A 25,617-nucleotide genomic window follows, 5' to 3' on the forward strand; every position below is an offset into this window, starting at 1 on the left:
CATTGAATGACATAGTTTATCAAGATCTAGGTCCGAAAGTCACCAGCGGTTATTTTTTCTTTTGTAATCCAACCTTGAAAACAACGATTAAGTTAATTAAGAAGATTAATAAATATACGCTCTTATTAAATTAATTGGCTTAATGGCATGACAGCGAGTTCTTGCAAATAAGATTTTACCCTATTAAAAACGATTTGGCTTGACATTAAACAATTCAATTAATATTTTAAATTGTACACCGCTTTTCCCCAGTTTATCCTATACTCTAATTAAAACCATAATACATCAAGCTAATTTGCTAGACTAGGTGAACAAAAAAAACTGCAACTGTGACAAAAATTGCCGCTGTATAGAGAAATCAACTATTTTGTGTAGTAGGATGGCCAACTCGATCCCATCACTGACAATCTACTCCTCTCCTCCCATTGGTCACTTGTTGGGAAGGCCCTGCCTGTACAAGCGACCAATCAGACCGCTCCAAATTGTTGTCCATCACTGATTAGCTGCTTTCAGTTCTTCCCTCATGAATAAATTACTCAAAAGCCACAGCCGAAGAAGAAGAAAAAAACACAAGCCTCTGTAAACACTTGGGAGATAATGGAGCATGAAATTTCACTCGAAGGGAACATATGCAAATTCATGTAAAGAGGAAAAGCATAATGAAGGGAATGCCAGTAACGTTTATTGCTAAAACTCATCCTTGGTTAGATCTAATATCCTTTTTAGAGATCCCTTTCAATTAACCGTCACTATGTCATGTTCGATGTTGAACGTGTGTGTGTGTGTGCAGGGGGGGGGGGGGGCTTGGGTAGGTGGACGTCAGAGAGATGAACAGCACGGTGGGTTGGGTAGGCGGACTCCTGGTGAGTATAAATGGCCCGAATGTCACAGCTCAAACTGGCAATAGACACAACTCAGATACCTGTGAGCTTGATCAGTTAGAGAATTCTACTCTGGAATTGAGAAGTGCGAAACACAGCAACGAATTGAACAGGTAAGATTTTGCTTGCTTTTATTTATTGGTGGTGGATGGAAATGGTTTTTAGTCTATTGCAGTTCTATTCTGGCTTAAAATGGCGAAGGAAATGTTACACTTTGGTAATTTCTGTTATGCACCGTGTACCTTCTTTTCCTAAATTGAGATATAGCCTACCAGGTGGTAAACTCACATCCAGAATCATGCATTTGGAGTTCAATTATTAAATTTTTCCCAACGATTTTTTTTTGTGCTAACAACAAAATGTTGACACCTCAGAAAAAATAATGTTATAGGTCTATATCGGGTTTGAGAAGTAAGCCGAGGAATATGGACGATTCTCACTTTCATTAGGCAGTATTTCTGAACAGGGATTACCTTCTTTACTTATATTGACTAATGGTTTTAAACAATGTTGGCCAACAAAAAATAACCACGATTTATCAGTCAGACTAGTATTTGATCTTCTGATTAGGTGGACGTTTTCAGCAGTATGCTTTTTACACCACTAGGAAACAACGAAACAATAACAATGTGATGTTGTCAATGTATGCCAGACGCACGCTGTATTTGGCACTCGATGTAATACATGATCTGTTTTAGAATGAGTGCATCCACTGCTATCGCACAGGCCCAATTTCATGATGCTGCTTACTGTGCAATTCTATGCTTACGGCTCATAGAATGCATTTACAAGGCTCCGTAAGCGTAGAATTCTTTGCTAGAGAGAGCAATACAATTGGGTCATGTTCGCAACTTTACTCAACGCGGGAAGGTCTTGTCACATTGGTGATGCTTTCCAAGAAAACAGCAAATATGAGTCTAAGGTTATTGTTTCAGAGATTGTGTGATTTGAAGCGGTATGTTTTGTAAAGCGGTGTGTTTTAAGGCACTGGACACTATTGGTAATTACTCAAAATATTTGTTAGCATTACAACTTACTTGGTAATGGGCAATAGGGAGCTGTCGATTGTAGAAACAAAAATGTGAGAATGGCTACATTCGAAATAACGTAGTTGTTGAGAAAGAGATAATTTTTCACAAAATTAAATAAAACACTTTATCATTCATCTGAAAGCACAAAATCTTGTGCAACAATGGTGTTGTTTCTAACATTATTCTCATGCAACACGAAGACCAATTGAGAACACAATATTTTTCACAGATTTGTAATTTTATGCTTATGTTTGGATACACCAAGTGACATTACTGGTCTTTGATAATTACCTAAGGTGCCAAGCATGGCTCGATTCCACAAAGCAGTATTACCATAGTGATTTGTATTGTGACATCACACATTACTCAACTACGATTGATTTGCAGTTACGATCAATCTTAGCTCTATGTGAAATCGTCCCCAGTGCTTTAAAGTCAGTGCTGTCGTAGTAATTCTGACGCTTATGTTATATAGGATATTATTTTGGTACTCAATGGTAGTGACAAGTTTATTAAAAAGTGTCTTTTCAATCCTGACTATTATGTGTTATATCAAAGTACACGCTCGTCCAAAAACTCGCTGAATAAATAAATAACAAAATAACTACGAGTTGCAATACTAGGTTGATCTAATAGATGTTAAATTTGCATCGGGGATAAATAATTTAATTTTGATAAATAATACTAGGTTGACAACAATTTACTGAAAAACTCTCCATTGTACCATTTCAAATACCTTTTTACTATTCATTTTAAAGACGCTGGACACTATTGGTAATTGTCAAATACCAGTCTCCTCACTTGGTGTATGCATAAATATGCGAGATAAAAATAAAAGAAAAAACATCCTTGTCACACGAGGTTGTGCGCTTTCAGATGCTTGATTTCGAGACCTCAAAATCTAATTCTGAGGTCTGAGGTGAAAAAAATTACTTCTTTCTCGATATCTACGTTACTTCAGAGGAAGCCGTTTCTTACAATTATTTATATTATCAACAGCTCTCCATTACTCGTTACCAAGTAAGGTTTTATGCTAATAATTATTTTAAGTAATTACCAACAGTGTCCAATGACTTTATTGCCTCGTTGTTAATTTTGTTTATCAAAATTTATAAAAAAAAACATCGAGTTTGGTGCAACTTTAAGGTGTGCCTTTGCAAAGTCTGGTAATCAGTTCGCAAGTTCACAAGACACTTAAATCATTAACATTAGGCCAAGGCAAAACGAAAGGTATCAACGTGTGGCTCGAATGAGAACAATATTTCTCTAGCGGGACGACTACAGAATGAAAATTTGATCACTACCTTGGTAAATATAACATAGTAATCTGGAAGTAGGTTCACACCCCGTTACCAGTGATGCTGATCTCCCTGGCACTGGAAAGCCACTGTGTACAAACTGCCTTTTACCAACTCACCCCAACTATAAAAGCAAATTCAAAACATTATCAAACAAATAATATATAAATTGAGTAAAGCGTAAAGAAGAAACATATGAATACAGCGAACATGTTGTAGCAGACGCAGCTTTGTTTTGCAATCAATTTGTGGCCGTTCCTTTGTTCTGTACATCGTTTTCTTTAGCAATTGTGAAAAATTGTTGTGGAAGGGTGGAAGTCCACAAAGTTTTCCAAAACACTGCCTTATGTGGACTTCTTTTGTTTCCATGTCCACACTTCGTATACAATGCTTACCCGTTGTAGTGAATTATGCAGTGGTGAATAGGAAGTGACCGAGGAGGGGGTACTTAAAATATTCTTCAAATTTGTTTTAGGGTGTTTTTTAAAACGATTGGATATCGAAATCTAAATTATAATTTTTTAAATAAAATTAAGTTCTTTGATTTGGGAACATTGCAGCCTCTAGCACCCCTTTTTACTTCTAAAGAATTGTTAGTCCTTCTTCCATGGTCGAAGTTTCAATGTCCATCTAAAACCAATATTGTGCAGCCACTGGATAAAGCTTTCAAGACTGACATCGGTCGCTTAAATCTTGATTTATTTCCGGTTATGAAAACTGACCACACTACCAGAAGATGTGTGAACGTACAAGGTATTCAATTGAAGAAAAGGAAACGCAATGTGTGTGGGTGAGATGAAAACTCACTTAATATATTGATTTCTTCGAATGTAACTGTCGTGTATCCTGATTACTATAATGTGCTTCAATCTTTTAGAAGCGAAGGCTAGAAAACCTTTCAGAATGGTTTTCAAAACCGGAAGAGTATTTCCTGAGTAAATATACATCCCGAACGTTCCAAATCTATCCGCTCAGTTACCCCACCTTTCAAAAGCTGACATTTATAAGGGGTTTGTCTGGTCTATTAACTCGCTACAACATGTACCGCTATGAAGAGGATTTAATTGATTCATACGTGAGCAAACTTCGACGACTACACGGCATTTGACACTTTTGATGTGTTTCTTTTTATCGTCTGACTTAAGGCGGGAAGACTGATATTTACAGAGAGTCTATAATCGCTTCAGTATGGTAAATTATTCAAATCTGAAAAAGTTGCAATTTCGCTGGCGCCGAAGCCTCGTCATTAGCCGCCCCGAGGCTAATATGATTTATGAATTGTAACAGTTACGAGTGAACTACCATATTAATTGCATACCTAAAGTGATTTCTGAAGGTAAATGGACAAGGGAGTGTTCTCTTTTATGAGCAGTGATTTATTGCTGAAGTTCTCAAACAGCTTTGAGGGATCTTAATAGTGTTCTTATTGATTAATTCCTATTTCAACCAATCTAATTGCAGCTCGTCAATTTCTAACGTTCGGTTCCGCACTGAAACATTCATAACGTCTTCTTTTTCAAGTTGATGAGTGAAATAATATACAATGCATTTTTCAATAATATCTCCGTACGACAGCACAGATTTATTTCAATGCATGGTACATTAGGACTATTCTAACCCGATTTGACGGAAGAGCTCTTAGTGGACTGCGCTTAAGAGCACACGATAATCTCTACTGGAAATAAAATGATTATGACAAAAAAGTAATGCAGACAGAAGGTCATCATGTAAACCAGTTCAACTGTTATTATTAATCCCATTGTGGGAAGGGATCAAGGGTTCTGAGCGAGATCGTGAGGCTTCAGTCCCGCCCAAAGTCCACTCCCCCTCCTCCCCCGTTACGACAGGGGTTAAATGCAACCATAGCCTCAATTCTTTCTAATATCAAATAATTACATTTCAATGTCAAGGACAACTTCCAAATAAGAAATTGAGTTTCTCATTAGACATTACAGACACTGATCAGATAATAATAAATAAAATAGAAATTATTAATAATAATGAAAAGAAATTACAGGTGATTTCAGAACCATAACATATGTCAGTATTTTTTGTAGAGCTTAGCGGCCCTGTTTTGGTTAAACGATGTAAGTCATTTTTTTGAGATTTTGAGATAAAGCCATTTCCCAGTAAAGTGAGGGCGCTCTTTCCGATTCTGAAAATCTTATCGTCAACGGATGAGTGGTTCAGAAGATACAAACTGTATGTTGACCTGTACAACTCAAAGTTTGTGACTTTAATTCACAAAAAAGATGTATGTCACACTTACACTTATTTTACAAACTAAAAATATGGTAAAATGGTGTATCTCTCTGACATACACTATTTGAGCAAATTAATCAACATCCCAAATGCTTTTTAGTATACCATTGTTATGCACCAGTTTGACGACATACGCTTTCCTGTGAGTGTGCATTATTTCGGTGAAATGATGTATCTTTGAATAAACTGTCACAGTTTCTTCAATAATGTTCAAAAACTTATAACAAAATATGGAAACTTATTTTCAATTATTACATTAGTGAAAAAAAATGACAATCCAATATTCTGAAACAAAAAGGCAGTTATTTCAACTTTAAACATATTTTCTTCAAATTAGCTTTTTTGAGATACATCGTTTCACCAAAACAGGGCCGTTAGGTCCTGGCAGACCGTCAAGGATTATATGCTTTATTGTCTTTATTTGCAACTTAGCCCAAGTTGAGTAGAGGGACCATGATGGATTCTGAAATTAAACTACTGCAGACGTCATTAATGGTAATTGTGTTTTAATTTACAAGTACACCGCAAGGGTGGAGCCAGATTGTGTGATTTGTCTCAGACATTTGGCTTTGTACCTGGCTACTAATGACTGCGACTAACTTCCCCCATCATATCCAATAGGCGTGACGACAGAAAACTATAGTGAGTTATTTTGGTAAAAAAAAAAAAGGAGGGAAAAATCATCTTTAATGGCATGAGGAACACTTTACCGAACCTAATGACCTACTGATTATACGATCATGCGGCCATGATCGTCTTTCTAGACAGAAACCCGAGTATGTCCCTTTTCGAAACCACGGCTTCGGCTCCAGACTCGGCTCAGGGTAGCTTGGCACCGCGGTTGTCTTGAAAACTGAGCGTGCTTTGTGTACGTGCTCATGGCTCCAGACGAGAGAATGGAGCCTGAAGCCGAATCCAAAGCTGAAGCCGTGGATTCGAAAAGGGCATTAGACTGGAAGAGAAAGAAGCTGGGCCCAATTGCATTACCCAATATGCTTACTCAATTTGTGCTTAGCAAGGATTAGCAGGATACCACTTAGAAGTGGTGCATGATGGCATTTTTCTTTCTTTCTGATAACCTTATTCTGATAAGCATGATTTTTATTTGTGCTTTATAGCTCATCTTTGTGCTCACTCATGGTTCTCGTGGTTGTTGTGGGACACACAGCAGATGTCGTCCGTATGGTAGCGCTTCGTAAGACGCTTTATAAGAAACGGAAATCCTTGAAGCGTTTCGAACAACAACACTATACACAATCACTTATTGATATCCTGTATATACAAAGGTTTATCTGAAAATAGACACACAAGTTCAACACCATTTTTGTTTCATAAATGTGTTTTGTATGATGCTTGATGAGGTCTTTTCAAACATCAACAGTTATTGTTCAGCCTGATGCCATTCAAAAGGTTGTTTTTATTTTGTTTTTAATTTTGACGAAATGTCTAAAAGTTGTTGCGTCCGACCTTGTGGTATGTTACGGTTTATTCCGGATTATTTGTTCCAGAGGTACGTTCTTCAGAGAGAAAAACGAACTGATCACCCAGGGCTCACATAAAAACTAAGAAAACGTATTCAATTATTAGGAGTGCTATTTAAGAATTTATTAAAACAATACAATACAGAACATACCGGGAAGCGATATTAACTATAGGATATTTAGAGTGAAAGTTGGATTGCAGAAATCTAAATAGTTGCGGCACGTTTTCAGGACTTGTCACCCCAGCAATTAAAAGTTCTTCTCCAACTTTGACAATGCAGTTCACTGACTTGAACAATAACACCTCTAATCGGAGACTTGGTACAGTTTATCTCTTCTTTTAAATATTTGTAATAGTCATTGAGCTAAACGAGTCATGGGATCAGTACACAACATTAACATTTTAAGTTGACTAAAATTTAGGCTTTTCTGAAAACAAATCAACAAAACCTCAAAAAATTGATGAAGGAAAACTCCCCAAATCCTTCTAAAACTGGTCAATGTTTTTTAAATTATTACTCAGATTTCTTTTTTGAATAAGGGAAGCCTTCAAAGATGTTAAAAATGTCAATTGAAACCCGTTCATTTCCATAAATAACTGTACATTTAAGTAATGTAAACTTCACTCAAATGAAAATGTATGTTAAACAATCAATAAATATCGGATATTCATTAATTTTCTTTTTCTTGGACAAAATCAATTAAATTACTCATCCATTGATCCTGTGATAGGATGAAAGAGATGTTTGAATTACAGGTGAAGGTTGGTCTAATGGCCAACAAATACAAGATTTGCAACCCAAATTATCCACGGTCATTCGTAACGATCTCAGACTGTTCATTTTGACGTCAAACTACGGCAAACTGTTTTGGCAATCAAAGCTATTTTTGTTCATTATGCAGATAAATTAATTGAAATCTTCATGCTGTTTTTAAGTAAGGCAATCTTACAGGCTGTGTTTCAATTATGTTGAGTAAATGAAACCTAACTTTAAAGGCATGCAGTGGGGTAAGGAGCTGCAGCCCCGCCCAGAACCCCCCCCCCCACTACCGATTACCAACCAAAGAAAAAAAATCAAGTGTAAAATGAATGGTTCAATACAGTAAACAGCAGACCATCATCATGTCTTTGTCTACGCTCTCTACCCCCTTGAAAACGGGTTATTGGGTTGGTCGGGTTGTATAGGACTACGGTTCGAATCCCGCCAATGCACTATATTGTTTTCTGTCCTTAACTGAGTGCCTTGGTTTGCCCTTAGAATGTTTTTATTTATGTATTTATTTATTTATTTATTTTCTGTAACACCCCAAAAAATTACACTTGTACTTGTTTTATGCCCCTGAAGAAGGTCCACGATGGTCGGGCGTCGGAAATCTTGACGCGCGATCATAAAAAGACACGGTTTTTAGGCCTCAGTCTTAGGATTGCGCGCAAGAATTCTGTCGCGCGACCGTCGCGCGACCGACTATAAACCGGCCTTAAACACTCTCGGACGACCCCAGACCATCTTTATAAAGTATAGGTTTTCCTTCTATGGAGTTTTTCTTGCATCCTTGTCTTTCTCCATATGGTACTTGGCTAGTACAGTGAAGTTTGCTTCACAACCAGACTAAATAAGATGAAATAAAAAGTGAAATGAAAATGCGTGGCTTCTGTCATGTCGCGCTGGATAACTTGAAGCTGCTAATGCATTGATATACAGCTTCATCTCAGCTTCTGTCATGTCGCGCTGGATAACTTGAAGCTGCTAATGCAACGATATACAGCTTCATATCAGCAAAGTACAATTAACCCCATTATGACCAAGTTACCTACACCAACCATGGGGTATCTTAATGGCAAATGACTTCATGGACCCACATTAATTTATAAATTGACCATTAATACTAGAACATAAAATAACAATGCGGTATAATTATATTCATTGAACCCATTGGTGCGCAACTCTGATTACATGTTAGGCGTATGGTTTATTTTTCCAAAGTACGATCATCACACACGCCTCTATACAGAAATTGGGTTTTCCAAGATCGGTAAAAAATTAAAAAATAACGTCCACAGGGATTGTTGACGCCATGGCGTAGTATCATACACTTGAAAGACACAAATTAAATTGCCTTAAATTATGACTAACAAAATTGGTCGGTATGATTAAATGAACAAATAATATAATTTTTGATGGAAACAAATGAATTGTTAAAACCTTTTGTGACAACACTAATCCATTGCCTTATTTCGTAACAGATGTGGTTGAAAAAGTCGACCACTAATGTTATTCATTCTAGTTGTTATTATTTTTGGTTTAGCATATGAATAGAAGATTATGTTTCGGTACACTATATATAAGGTCCACATTAAAGACACTGGACACTATTGGTAATTGTCAAAGACCAGTCGTCTCACTTGGTGTATTTCAACATAAATGCGTAAAATAACAAACCTGTGAAATATTGAACTCAATTGGTCATCAGAGTTGCGAGATAATACTGGAAGAAAAAAACACTCTTGTCACACGAAGTTGTGTGCTCTCAGAAGCTTGATTTCGGGACCTCACATCTATTTCTGAGGTCTCGAAATCAAATTCGTGGAAAATTACTTCTTTCTTTCGCACAATGTTTCATACTACCAACAGCTCCCCGTTGCTTGTTACCAAGTAAATTTTTATGCTAACAATTATTTTTGAGTAATTACCAATTAGTGTCCACTTCCTTTAAATGGAATGATTGGCCTACGAAGTGCACATGCAACCAAATGCACAACATTAACCTTGCTTAAATATGCTTTGTTTGTACGAATGAATAATTAAGTCCATTTATACCTGACGACATATTCAAATTTACACAACGGTTCATTTTTTACCTATGAATTGATTTTGTTTTCCATCAGAATAGACCCAAGAACATAACTCACTTGGGAATTTAGTTTGTTATTTACTTACAATTGCTTACTCGATACATTTTTAATCCAACCATCTGAATCGCCCCCAGTATGCGTCCACACATTAATTGTCTTTTATTCTTCCATGAGAGGAAGACTAGAGTCGAAGAAACAAAATGCACAGCATCAAACCTTCATGCATTGCTAATTGTACGCTAGGGTCGTAGTAGAATATGTCCCTCAAGCTCCACAAGACCTCCTCTGAGAATTCTGTCAACACTTCGCTTTCTTTCTATTAAACTTCATAGTATCAAAGCCACCGGTTGAGTCAAATTAATTGGCCAACTGCTTAGTTAGGGAGTTCAGACCAAACAACAGAGCGCCGTCTTTAACGAGACTTCACAATCAGTTCTTCGGGTATACCATATACAGTGAGAATTCGTTTAGACCTGCAGGCGTTTTGTTCATTACTAGATTGGGGTGCAAGGGTGCCTATTGGAATTAAAACATTGCCGCCACGCATTTGACTTTGTCCTCAAGTTAATTTGAAGCTGCCTGTGGCTGCGACAGGTATACGGGTTAAACAAAAATAAGTGCCTTGTTTATTTCTCACAACAAACATGTTCTTCATTGAGTTTTTTGCTTGGTTGTGGTAGAATCCAGCCAAAACTATGAACAGCAATTGCTGTGAGAGTTTGATGGATTTATTAAATTTAAAATATAACAAGAAATACTGTATTGCATATTAGATTAAATGTACATGATAAATTGTTCATTGTTCCAATAAATTTGACATTCGATACTTTGATTTAGTATCCTTGCATTGTTTTCAATCACTCCAAAATGACAGCCCGCCACATTATAATCGCTCCTTTGACGAATAATCATTGTATGTGTTTCATATTTCAGGTATACACCCAGCATCCTCCGTAAACTACAGTTATCTGCATCACCTGCGAAACACAGCCACCACATATTCACAAAGGTAGGGTCATCCTCCGTTATCACCCCCCCCCCCCCACCACCACCAACCCGGATGGACGAAAACAGTATCAGTACTCGTGTCTTGTGACGGTTACTCTGCACTTGAAGACACATTTTGCTTATACTTCCAAAAAGTTCCAAGTGAACTTGACTTTGGCGATGATGCAGAAGCTCAGTGTTATATTTCTCTGTTTGTTGTCACTGTTAGTCTACTCTTAATATAACCAGATTCATTAAATGGTGAACGTCGAAAGAAGAACATATTAAAATATTTTATGAGAAAATATAATAAGCTATTGCAAAAAGGACATCAGGTGATATTATAAAGTTATAAATGCGAGAGAAAAAAATTACATAGTTTTCGAATATTTAACAAGATAACATTTTACAAATTAAACTGACATACAGTCAGTAGACAGTGGGGTGAAGAGGTGCTTCCATTGAATAAACGGTTGCATTGATTTATTTATAATATTTGTTGACCTTTAGTTTTTGAAGCAAACACTCGTGATGACAAGCACATGCGTCTTAATTTGGCGCTAGTGCCTGTGTGGCCTTCTCATTATTTATGCAGCTACATCTGGAGCAATCAAAGGAAATTATACATATCCAAACAGTTAGGGAACGAAAGGGTAGAAATAAAGACAACGAAAATGCTTTTGATCTAAAAGCCCATTGATTGTTAAGTGTAGACTGGTTTCAGTTGTCCTTGGACATAAATCCATCTGAAATATTGTCAGAGAAAATAGTTGTTAAGACCCAACGTACCACCGTTGTTAATTCAATTGCCACAACCGAAATGAGCCCTATAAGAACAAAATCCCTCGCTGACTAATAACTTCTTTCCACTGGATCTTGATTGCCGTACTTGCTGTATTTCTTTCCAAGTAGGAAATTGTTTTTTCAAACTTAAAACAACTCCTCACTTTACAAACATGCTGAAAAGCCATTACAGTAAAACAAAACATAAAGTTGACCGATGTAATACTTTTTATAAAAAACAGAGTTGACCTAGACACAATATTTGAAAGTCTCATTTTTGTGATTTTTCACAGTAGAGTATACAATGATAGAGACGCTGTGTTTATTACAATCTTGGGGATGTATTGTAATGAGTTTACTCTTCCAAAAAATACCAAATAACTAACGCTCCCATTAGCGAACAAAAATAATCATTCTTGTTTAAAACAAATAATAATAATGAAGTTAATAAAAGTTAATATTTTTAATATAAAAGATACAAGGAATACACTACACGTCAAAATTGTCAAATTTCTGCAATGCAATTATGTACCTTTATGCCTACTGCGAATATGTTCCATTCGAAGTAGCTGTATAACCATCTGTTAAATCGAACCTGATCCTCGCTATATGTCCTAACAAAACAGTCTCATGACTTCCCGTCACGTCTCAAGAAATATCACAACAAGCTTGAATTGACTTTGACACAGCACTTGTTCATCATCATTGATTTTTAGTTTTGAACATTGTGAGTTAGCAAAGATTTGATTGAAAGAATCCTCAGCATTCCTCAATCCAACCATCGATTCAAATCCTTGGGTAAAGATCCAACAGTCTTCCAAGTCATGTCATGAATCTTTCATCTCTATCATCAAAGCGCCTGTTTTCTTAAATATATCATTGATTGGCCTTTTATCTATCGATTTTTCTTCTCATTTTTGGTTTATACTCGAGTTTAAAAAGGCAAAGTGTGAGTAATTCAGACATACCATTTAAGAATGAAATGACACTTAAGGACCTGAGTGAAGTCAAAGCGTAGCTTCTCAAGTGACTTATTGATTTAGTTGGCATAGAATAGCAAACAGTCCTACAGACGGTGTACGGAATCTTGTTATCTCCGATAAAAAGCGGTCTAGCAAGGTTTTTGTTCTCATAAACAAGGCAAAGCCCGTATAGACTACTCAAAAGGTGCGTCAAAAATTGCTTTATTAAACACTAGTTTCTGGCATCAAATTGCTTCAGGTATACGAAAATTCATTTGAATCATCCCTAATTTAGATTCATAAACCCAGGTGTTTGACTTAATTTTGGCATGGAATCTGTTTCAAACTGACCGAGAAGTCAAAATGTTTAACCAGTGTCTGACCCAGCCTGGCCCAGAAACGGGCCAGGTCACTTGAAACTTGGAATCCGGGTCAATTCTGACTCAGAAGGTTTTAGACTCCAACAACTTTACAGATTTTTTTCTTTCAATGTTGGCCTACACAAAGGACCCTGTCGGGTCTCCCCCCCCCTCCCACCCCCAAAAGAAGGGTTGTTTCTTTGTTCAACTTGGACGCCCTATATGGACTTGCTTTTTTATTTGATTCGATTTGATTTGAATTGGTTTATTTGAAAAGGGGGAGGGGAAAGAGCAGTAACAGGATCACACACAAGCCTATCTGAAAGGTTGTATGTGTGCGCACTACAAAACGAATTATCTTTAGAAAAAAAAACTGATACATTTAGATTTTAGACACAAAGACCTCCAGCGAACTACGTGTTTCTATGTTTTCACAATAAATTATTTTGTTAGTAACCTTGTAACAGAGAATAGGCACTGAGGCTTTCTCATCCGGGTTAAAGCATAGTTTCTTATTATGATTTTAATAATCCGACTTCTTTTGTAAGAAGTGATTTTTTCGGGGTTTTTGTCTCGTGTTTTTGTTCGTTATTTGTTGCACTTGAATCAGATGATAACCGAAATGGCCGTATCAAATGTAGAATATTGTTTAACATCGCGTCTTTAAATGGTTCATGCCAGTGGTTAAAAACATAATTGTGAAAGTTCCACAATCAAGTGGGATCATACTTCTAACATCAAGGGTCTAAAGCAACCAATTGATTGATCACCTTAAAGGCACATGAACACTATTAGTAAAATACTCAAAATAAATGTTAGCATAGAAACTTACTTGGTAACTGGCAATGGAGAGATGTTGATAGAATGAATCATTATAAAAAACGGCTCCATCCAAAGTAACGTATTTGAGAGAGAGGTTCCGTTATTTCTCACTCAAATAATTTAAAAGACTTCAGTCATGAAGCTTTTATAGGCATCGGAAAGCAATCACATTGTGCAACATGGTGTTTTTCTTTCATTTTTCTCTTGCAACTTCGATGATCAATTGAACCCAAATTGTCACATAATTATTTGCTGCTTTATGCATGTTTATGTTTTGATACACAAAATGAGAAAACAGGTATTTGACAATTAACAAGGTGTACAGTTCCTTTAAAAAATATAAAAAGTAAAATTATCAAATTGACTGATCTTGAATCGACCGTAGACGCAGGTCTGTCAACCAGAGGAGGGTAAAAAAACTCTAATGGATTTGGATTTTTTATACTTTTTTTATATAATTACTTTAGGATTGACAGGTCAACATCGGTCCCAAGAAACATGGAAGCGGTCATGTCCTTGACTAAATTAAACATCATGTGCTTTGTGCATTGATGAACTGCGTTTTTAAAGGGAAGATGTGTCAGGAGGACTTGACAGTTCGCATGGTGGAGATACAATTTGTAAAGGTTTGCGGTAACACCATGTAATGAGTTGGGGGTTGAAAGATGTATCATTATTTGTAAGCTACTCAACACCAGTTTTGAAGACAAATTGAAAAATTGTAATTCCTTCAAAAGATCTTAAGCAAAATTTGTTCTTTACCGACGATAAGAGTCTTGAAATATTATAATAATTATCTGTTTTTATAGGAAGCATCAAAATAGCATATTAAAAACCCATATTTTTACATAAATGAAAGCGTTTACACACAAATTCATTTGTCACTAAAATTCTCATTTTGAAAACAAACAACAAAAATCCAAACCCCAAAATACAACGTTGAGCTTTTTATCGAATCCAAAATGTGAATATTTTAAGAAATAAACTGAAGTATTCAATAGTAATTTTTAACATTTGTGTATTTAAAGCCTATTGAGAATCAATCTTTCCGATGGAAATACTAAGTAGGAAGTACTTTCACCTTGTACGACTACATGTTTCATACCTACTTACACCCTAATCCTCTTAGGCTAACAGGAAAAGTCCTTAAGTAGGATTTGGAACATTGCATGGTGGAAAAACGACATGGAAAGGTTTGCGGTAACACCATGTAAAGACTACTCGAAATTAGTTGGGGTGGTTCTGAAAAAACCATTGGTTTCAGTATTCTATGACCGTCTTCTGGGGAAAGCTTAAAGGTCCTCTATATACGTTCATGGCCACTGACCTCTACTCTCAAACATCATCAACCATTTCAACAATATATGAGATGCAGTTTATTCTCTCATTGAGGGTATTGATATTGGTAAAAAAAACCTTAGATGATAAGATGTTAACTGTAGCGCCAAAGGAAGGAATACAAGATGTCTCACCATGATGTTAAGAAATACATAGTTTGGCGGAGTCTTGTTACAGTTGAAGTCACCGACTAATACCACTCGACAAGTTACACTTTGAGTGTCGTTCGAACAGCCTTCTAATTGAATACACTAAAACCATGGCCAGTAGTGTCACAACTGCAACAATTTCTAGTGATAATACATTATTTGAAGCTAAAAGAATTGGTCTCAAATCGATAAAGCGGATAACATCTCAAAATGTTCTGGTGCTTAATTCGGTACATGAATCATTGACACATACTGTATGAGATTTGACTTATTACTCTAGGAATCTACAGACTGGGTTGGCCAACGTGACGTCAGTCCATTAACAATGTCAATAATTTGGAAGTAAACGAATCTTGTAACCACACACTTTGGGTAAATTTGTAAAGGATCCGTGAGCAAATTAACCCAGCTTCATTTCCTACATGAGTTAAGTGTCTTTCGGGGTCACTTATTTTATATCTTGGAGACTACCCAACCCCCACAGACTCACAAGTAAACATCTCTATCGGTACCTCTTGATTTACCACAAACCTCTGACTGCCACTGTTTAGCGTAGAGACATAGGTTTTGACAAAGCACTCCTTTTCAATTGCAGGAGTCAGGATATCAGACAAAACACTTCATTTCCCTTTAAAGGGTTGTATTGCAGGTATCTACGCGCTATGGTTAGCTCAATAATTCAATGATGCCACACAGTGTGTGCTGGTCATTCAAGGGCGTATAAAACGCTAAAGGATGTTGTGGGTTGTGGTGAAATCATATGTAAAAGGGTACATTATTTATTCCATTCGACTTGTAATTATGTGTGTAGGAACGTATTAAGCATGTAAATGCCAATTTGTATGCTTGGGGAAGTGAACCTTTTTGTTTCAAAAAGCAACGTCATCAAGCTGCGTTCATCTTCGATCATCTTGAAGGTGCACACAATGACCAGACTAGACTTGATTCCACAAAACTCGCTCTGAACGTGACCACAGCGTGAACGGTATGAAGGGTGGCATAGACTTTGTTTGTACGGCAATTAAAGATACCTCCCTGAAATCAGTGTTTTTAAACATTATCAGCAAAGGCCCATTTGACCGAAGCCCGACTCACTAGAACATTCAACAAGCGCTGCTGTTTCAATTTTGTTGTTATATAGATTTAAACCTATTAGCCAACTTTACGTTATGAATAGTTGTATTATTCTACCAGTTCACATTCTAAGCGTGAATGCATTTGAAATTCATTCGCACACTTTAAAACAATCTTTGCCAAAGTGGTAAGCCTAAAGCAACATAAATTTATGTATTCGGGCTAAAAGCCTTCCGTGCATTGAATCTGACGAGCAACCAATTGCCTCAAACTATACATTTACATCGTTCATGAACGAACTGGGCAGGTTTTCATGGACGGCTGAAGGCCTGTAAAACACCTAATCGAGCAAGATGTTTTAACCAAATTCAAAAATTGTCTGCAAACTTTCAATGGAATAAAATACCTCACATATTGGTTATGTATTTTGTTCGAATATTTTGTGTGACATTGTTAGAAACAGTAGCTATCTGTTTTTGTTTTGTGTGTTTGCCTTTCCAAAGTTTTCCAACCTCGGTTGATAAAAACTCAAGCTGTGACTTTGCGACAGAAAGGTCTAGACACGCATATGAATTCTCCATGCCTTTTTTTTTTTTTTTTTTTTAAGGTTGCATCTCACACAAGGTTTGAACTTTCCTAACTATTATCATCAAGTTTGCATGTGAACATTTCGAATGGTGTCCCCTTGCAGACCGGGAGTTCGGCGGTAAAAGAATTAATTGCACTTTTCCACATCTCCGATGATGAATCCCCCTCGGAAATCGCGGCACTCGTCTTATTGGGACCACAGTCCAAATCAAGAATGAAATTCCTCCACTATTGTCTACAGTCTTCCTGTTAATTACTGCATTTCAGTTCCCCCATTCCTAATAAAATTCCCTTCCAAAGGTTTTGCATCCAAAAGGTCCGAACTTTGATTTGAAAGGTGACGACAACAACCTGGCTGAATATATTAGGTTAGCGCTGTGTTTGATGCTTCCAGTATTCCGGGTCTAGCTCTAGGGCCAACTCTCAATTCTCCCACAAACTAAGCAAAACTGGACAAATTAAAAGCCCAATGATGATTTCTGTTGGGAATCATGAAGAACGTATGTCTGTAACTTTGCTCCCGGCCGGCTGAAAATTGATGAAAAACATGGCTTAATTGGAGTTTTTGGCGGAGCATCGGTAGAGTGCTTAGAAGTCCCCTCTCTCTCTTAAGTCGGTTCTTGAGTGAATTTTAAACAGGGTGATTGAAGGTTTGAGAAGAGTGAGTTGATTGACATTTTGTTTTCGTGTGATATGTTTAACTTCACGAAATATTTGGCTTGTAAATTTTGTAGATGAACTTTAAGAGAGATTCAAATGTTGACTATATTTAGCTCGTTTTCAATTTATAATGAGATGTAGCTGGAAACTGAGTAGTTTTCTGGTTCAATAAATTGCATTTAATCAGTTGCATTTGGATGGTAAGTCTTTAGACTTATGGAAATAGCTTTCATGCCATGGTACCTATTTGGTTTTTGAATTAGTTTACGTCGTTCAAACCATCTAGTTCCCTCCTTACTGAATGTATAACACAATGGTGTTTATATGATTTGCCGTTTACCAGCCCTCCAAGTAATCACCAAGAAGAGAATCTATTCACAATCAAATGTTCTCATAATTTTCTTGAGAATCGTAAGACATTGTTTGAAAAACTACTCTAAGCATGCACTGCAGTTGTTTGCCTTCAAGTTGCCTGTAAACGTTCTGTTTTGTGACAAGACCTTTGGATTCAATAAGCAACCATGCAGTCAACCAAGTACATTTTCCCATTGTTTTTTACTGTAATTTTCACATCGTGACTGACAATCCGTGTTCAAAAGCAGATGACGACCAGGGCACAGTTTAGCTCACAGTTTGGAGACCAAACCAACCGGCTCTTTTCAGAGCTACAATTTTTTCCAAAAAAATAGATTGTTAGAAGGAGAGATCAGATGCAGATTACAATAGAAGCATACCTCATATGTCCGCTGTGCAAAACCCTCGAAATGCAACTACAGAGGTTGTCGTATGCATGAGTTCCACTCTTACAAATTGTCACAGCATGCACACTGCTTTTTACAGATTCAGGATGGGGAGAAAGAAAATGACATACTTTTGTAAAGTCTTGACTATTGTGGGTGATTGCCACCGTCAACCAGGGAAAACAATCTCCCTTGATGACCGACTTCATACCAGGCTCTAAATCATCCGGAAATGAAAGATCATTAATTGTCATACATCAGATGTGGGGCTTTCCCTAAAGAGGAAGGAAAAAACCGACACTGGAAAGAAGACGCAAAACGATTTGCTTTTTGTATATTCACCTTCATTTTATTGCAAACCTCCGTAGAGGTTTCACTTTGCAATCGGGGGATAGATTGACGTGGTTGTGAACTACTTGACCGCTCCTACTGATGCATCCGTTTTAGCCCCTGTAATGCATGCATACTCGTTGACTGTCTCTTATAACAGATCCCCCTCAAGGAGTTTGCCCATCGAGACGAACCTCGACGATCCAAGGCAATCTCGGGCTCAATTGATGCAGTGTACTGCATCGGCTCGTTAATTGTCTTCGCAATGAGTTTATCTATCGAGTTCGGGTTCACCATTTTTATTATTTTCCTTAAACCGATTGAGTTATCTCAATCCCTGCCTCAATGGGGTTTGTTCAAAGTCTAATATTTTCTTCCGACGAATACCACATAAAGCAAAGAATGACCGACAATCAATAATCGTATAATATAATAAATACACACTTTAATTTGATAAACGGGGCTTCATTATCAAAATATTCGCCATGAAGTAAGGAAAGATGATGTATAAACCGTCTTATAATAATTATTACAATCATCTATACGAACGTGTTAAACTTGTTTGCATTTTAATAAATATTTGTGTGTAATATTACAAGACTAAATACCACTATAGTTGGTTTGCGGTAATTATGGGTATCTTCTTGCTGTGTAGATTATGTTCTTGCTTGATATTCTACTACAGTGGAATCGAATTTTCGGAAATGGGAAACTTCTCTACTACCGCAGATTATAATGGTCAAATAACACAATCTATATAACCAGCAAGTAGATACACAAATGGTGTTACCGCAAACCATTATAAATTGATACCTCACCTCACCATGCAATGCCTCAAATCTAATACATTCGGTAAGATACTAATTGAGTCATAATTTACTCATTTTACATGTTGACTTATCCTCGGTTCGAATCCGAAGCAAAATATGACGTCACGAACTATTTGTACCCCGGTTCTATGCTTAGTATTTGGGGAGCTCGGGAGAACTCAATTTTGCTAAGGCACATTGGACCACATAGTTATTCGACAATAGAGATCCGTTCAGGCGCATTGTGTAGTAGGTTGACCTGGCGGCACTTTCGATTATTAAGATTAATAATATTTTGATCACTGTGTCGACCATTGTACTCCATTTATACAACATCTTTCCAACCATATGCATGGCAAACGGTTACAAACGGCTTTTTATTGACCAACTCGTCCGATCCAAGGCAACGTGTCCCTTTAATGTTGCCAACCATTTCCGTCGATATGTCATTGAATACAAACTTGTTGTCTTCAAGACCAGATTAATATGTTGATTATTTTTACAAGGTTAATATGGAAACAATAGTTTGTGAATGATTACCAGTTACACCACTCATGCTTATCAGAAACATTCGTTTTTGTCAGTAGCATCACAATGAAATAAAAAGACGACACTTATGCTTTTATTTCTAGGGCGAATGGAACACAAGTCACCCCAGCAAAAAGGCATTAACTTGTTAAGGTTGATGAATGGTTGTCATTGAATGTGTCACAATTTGGTTAAATTTGTAGTTTTCAATAAAAAAAGAGACAATCCCCATGTGAGTGTTCTGTTTGACCGTAAAGCAGGGTATCACCGTATAGGCAGGTGGGGCAGCTCAGTGACAAAACGGTTTCATGTCCTTTGCAAGCACGGTGGCCGCTGGTAATTTCCTTCGCATTTGCATATAAAAACCAGAAATAAAATTCTATTCGATTCGGACTGCTTTAAGACCATATAAAATGTTTTAAAGCAACAGCTATTGGGAATGACTATTCTGGAATAACTAGGAGCCTGCACAAGTTTTTACTCAATCTTTCATCGGATTCACACGAAAAAAATAGTGCAAACAAATATTTCCACTGTTCTCAAACACGGTTGCGGACTCGCAAAATCACTTTTAATTGTTTTACTCATTCGTAAAACTATGACATTTCAGTCAAAACTATTTCAATTGATGCTTTGGCTATCTATACCATGTAAGAAAAGTACAAATTGCGAACATGTTGGTATACCCGGATGCTGAAATACTATAAGAAAAATAATAACGGTATTGGGCGTGACGAGGTGCAAAAATCATTTATCAAATTAAACCGACCACCCTATATTCGAACTCATGTTCCGACACCCAATAGTATTTTCGTAACCATAAGGCTTTGTAAATCATCTGGGGGAGGGGGGGGGGTTCGGAACTTCGGGTAGTCACCCTAACAAACTACCCTGGCTTATTGACTGATTGTAAAAGCTCCAGATTATCGAACTCGACATCTATGACAAGCCTAAAAGCTCCCGTTGTTTTTCACCAACAAGTGATTTGTTGGTTACTCTTTGGAACAATAATGATAGTAACATTTTCAAAATATAACAATACAGATTTAAATCGTTAAACCAACACACAATCAGTTTTTAGATACAGTTCTAGCAACTTATAAAGGACGACACCCTGGACCGGAAAAAACCACCAAGATTTTTGATTAGATTTGTATTGATTTGTTTAAATTCTATTCGGGTAAAAACAAACAGCAAGACACGTGGCACAATAGCCTAGATAAATTTTATTTGGCACAGTCGCCCACCTTTCCACGACGAATTGTTATACAGTGTGAAATGAAAATCTATTTTTCAGGGGACGTTTCTATAATTACTGGTGAGTGGAAGAATTGTTTTTTCTCGATTGAGATGGTTATTTATCACAATCCCCTCTGGTCAGTATCTTCAGCTTTAACAGCCGGTATTCTTGCAATTTCCTCTGGACTGACAGGGGCATCAAGACGAACGACCATACATCATTCCCACATCCAACTATTCTCATAACTTATCTTCGTGTACAAAACGACGTCCACTCTTTCCAGACTCTATATTATTCTGAATTGTAACAAGAATCTGCTTTCAATGTACCTCAGTTCAAAATGAGATTAAGACTTGGTTGAAATTACCTCAGGTAAATGTTGATTTTACCAATTTGAATGCACACTGTATTATTACAAGTGTTTGGTGGACTTGGGATCGCCAGTAGCGGAATCACCCATAAATTAAAGGCACTGAACAACTTTAGTAATTGTCAAAGACCAGTATTCTCACTTGGTGCACATTTATATGCATAAAATAGCAAACCTGTGAAAATCTCAGTTGCAAGAGAAAGAAGAAACACACTTGTTGTACAAATTTGTGTGCTTTCAGATGCCTGAGAAGGGCTTCAGGCATGAAGTCTTTTAATATTTGAGTGAGATATTACCTCTTTCTCAAAAACTACGTAAATTCACAGGGAGCCATTTCTCAGTGTTATACCAACAGCTCCCCATTACTCGCTACCAAGTCAGTTTTTATGCTAACAAATAACTATTTTAAGTAATTACCAAGAGCGTCAAATGCCTTTAAAAATGATGAAAATCCGTGGATAAATAAACGCCTACGCGTTTAAATACAAAAATTTAAGGGTCTTTTGTGGAAATATAGAAGCTTTCCCCAGGGAGAAAATACGAAATCAACGGCATGGGATGCCGGCGGTTGTCGCGTTTTGTATTATAAGATTGCCCAACGGCAAGTTTGACTACAGAGTTGTCGCATACAGACACAAATCACACGAAGGAAATAGGTTGTTTTTTCTTGTTCTTATTAATTATTTGTTACAAATGTGCACAAGTTTGAAAAGAGATGAATGCAGAATTATTTATACTCCAGAAAAACGACTCGTTAGTGCCTTTATAAGAATGGACAAATAATACTCTTGTGTTATAACAATGCGTTATCGGTTTTTAAAATGATTTGACCATAGTTGTAATCCTCCGGGTGTGTGATTCAACAGGATCTCCGACTTCCCATTTCACAATCCCACAACCATCACCAGAAAGGTTGTTCACACCCACCTTTTTGGCTTCTGAAGTGTTCCTTTAGTGAACTCTCTAGTTGTCACCTTTTATGACGCGTCGATTTGGTGGTTAATGTATACAAAAAATAACATTTCTGTTTGCCTCAGCTATGGTAGAATAGAGCAGCTGAACTTTCCAAAGAAATTCAGATCAATTAAATTAAATTCAAATAAAATCCACATTTATTTCCATATTGGTGAAAAAATGAGAATAATAAACAAATTGAGAACAATAATTGAAGTCAAAGACAGTCGAGAACTTGTCGAAAAAAAAGACATGAATAATGAAATGACAATAATTTAATGTAATGGATATAGAGCTACATGATCAATAAAACACGATGTCGTCATTTCTGCAACGTCCACACTGTCAACAAGCAAATATTAATTATTAAGGAGATCGATTTTTAAATTGTTTGAACCGTTGAAAAAAGATGGCCACTGCAAGAAAAAGATGGCTGCAAGAAAAAAGATGGCCACTACAAAATAACTGGCCACTGCAAGAACAACAAAATTGTCACTTCAAGAGAACTTCCCCTTGAAACCTTTTCTCAGCTGTTCCGAAAGCAAAGGCCAGAAGTATATTGGAAGTGAGTTTGACATTATTAGTCGCACCATCGACCCATTGCTGTCACCGGGAAATACGAAGCGTATCTTATTTATAGAGAATCCCTTGAACATTCAACATTAAACAAAACAAAAACGGACAAAGACATTAACCGGTTTTCTGTCGTTTTCACTAAAAAGGTAACCCCCAAATTTGATGAAAATGTCACAGGTTGTTTTGATGTTGTGTTTGTAGGAAACTAGAGGGTGGAAATTTAATCTTCAAAACCACACTGGTGTTCGTCTGTATTATTAACCTTCCAAAGAACAAACAAAACAATACGTATATTGTCAATGATAAACCGCCGGTGTTTTTTTTAATCATCGATATTGCACAATAATTTAAGCGAGTGGCCCCATAGTTTCTGGGTTTAACCTAATCCAGATGCACTTTAGACGTGTCATCCATGATAATGTTTCACCAAAGCATTATATATTTAAGATCGATTTGCTTTTATAGGATCAATCTCCATGAAGGACCGACTGTTGACTAAACCGAAATACACCGGGGTTTAGAGAGTGGACATAACGTCCAGTAAACCACATCGTATAGGAAATCCATCCTTTCTAAGGGTGAATTGAACAGTGTTCCATTAGTCCTTCAAATTGGGTTCTTTTTTTTAAGAAGTATGGGAACCATCACTCTCTAGTTTCCAATGAGGTTTCAGACAACCTGAAGCTTACCTCGAGGCACTATTGTTATGTTCTCCTGTCACCATGCTGTATTCCTGTCAATTTCGCCAGCTAATATTTCCCCGCGATTGAATCGCTGTTATTAGATTGCGTTAAATAAGTGGCAGCAGGCCTTTGTTTGGTTTGTTACTGTACATTTTGGAAGGGCGATTTCTTTGATGGCAAGCAGTCGTGGTAATGGTTTGGGACACCTTCAATTTGATTGTCTGGCACTGAGTGAATTTCCTCGTCTCTGATTGATTGTGGAAAGGCATGTTGAGAAGGAGTGTGTGCTGACATCAACTCAAAGGAGTATGGAAGCCACGCCCATCCCACTCCGACAATAGAAACATATGTCCCAATGTGTCCACAGAGTGGATATTTTGCATTCGGACATAAGAACAGTGCCAGAAATGTTTGACTTTGAGTTGTAGCTTAAAATACTATCGATGGTTAGGGAAATGTATAGTGTTGCTTATATCTGGCAACGATGCTGACATCAAACTCAAAGGAGTACGGAAGCCACGCCCCTACCACTCCGACCATAGAAAACATGGCATAATGAGTCTATATAGAGTGGATATTATGCACTCAGACTTAAGGAAAGAGTTCCAAAACTGTTAGATTTGGTGGAACAGCTTAACATCCTATCGATGGTAGGGAAATATGCACTTAAATATCTATCAATGAGTCGAACGAAACTTGATATCAAAAAGACAGTCGAAGAAACCCTAGGTAAACTGACATTTGATAACAACTAAAGCTATTTCCTCTGAGTTACATGCGTATGGTTTTTAGCATCGAGCGTTTAATAGTCAAACTGCACATAAAACTCATCTGAGTAAATATAACCTGATGATTTTGGTCTTATTTTCGTGACCCTACTGTCCCAGCTACAAACCCACGCTAAAGTGACCACCGGTGTGTACAAAGTATGAGTTTCTGTCAGATTTTTCTTGTTGTATTGAAATTTGATATTTCCGAATCTTGTTCTTTGGAGAGTCAGAGTAATACGAGTATATTTTGAATTTCCCTAATGGCCAGATTCCTTTAGAAATACATAGACATTCCGAAGATGATATACTTATAAGTCTGACTATAGGCGTCAAGTCGAGGATGTTCACGTCACGATTGGGAGTGTGTGTGCTCATAACAGACAATAGTCATTATACTTCAGACTTGAAATCGAGTCTAGCTTCTTGTTCGTAATCAACCAGAGTCTAGCAAGGGCTTTGCCACCTGTTGCCCTAATTGTCTTCAATAAAAAGCACACTTGAAATGTTTATATCACTCAAGTTTGAACGGTGCCAAAATCTTGACCACCAGTGTCTAAGAAATTACATTTAATTAAGTGCGTATCTGATGAGAGAGGACATGAGGTGTCAGATTTCTTAAGAAATGACTCTCTGTTAACATGTACTGGTGATTAAATTTCAAATCATTCTGTCCAGACATACTGTCATATATTGCTCCCATTGAAAGGGACATTCATATCAATTCAATTCAATATGATCAGAAGCGAAATATGAAACTTTACCAGAGACCGCCTCCATATTTCTGATATCTGAATTACTACCAGTGTAAAACTACATTGAAGCTGATGTCAAATGCATTAAATCTTCGGTGTTTATTTGTAATTCTAGAAAACTAAATAAACTTAATCGATTGGTGACTGGGCAATATTTCGATGATTAAAGGAATATAAAGGAATTGGTAAGAAAAAAAAACTCGTCTGAGATCACAGATTTACATAAAACGTACACGGTCTAATAATGATGATAGTAGAAAATATCCCATGTCATATTTGATGAGAAATAAATAAAACTTGTATCCCGTTTGGAGTTTATTAGTTTAGAATTCGATG

The 25,617-nt window shown here is 36.9% G+C and overlaps 1 protein-coding gene across 1 annotated transcript in view; it reads left to right on the top strand.

Moving 5' to 3' along the window:
• The first annotated feature begins 887 nt into the window (after positions 1-887).
• LOC117294605 overlaps positions 888-25,617 on the top strand; it is a 38,845-nt gene continuing 14,115 nt past the window's right edge. The window contains exons 1-2 of the mRNA XM_033777095.1: positions 888-994; positions 10,741-10,816. The gene's annotated coding sequence lies outside the window, so the exon portion shown is untranslated. The remainder of the gene's footprint in view (positions 995-10,740; positions 10,817-25,617) is intronic.

The sequence above is a fragment of the Asterias rubens genome, chromosome 1 (genome assembly GCF_902459465.1).
Source record: "Asterias rubens chromosome 1, eAstRub1.3, whole genome shotgun sequence".
Lineage (NCBI taxonomy): Eukaryota > Metazoa > Echinodermata > Asteroidea > Forcipulatida > Asteriidae > Asterias > Asterias rubens.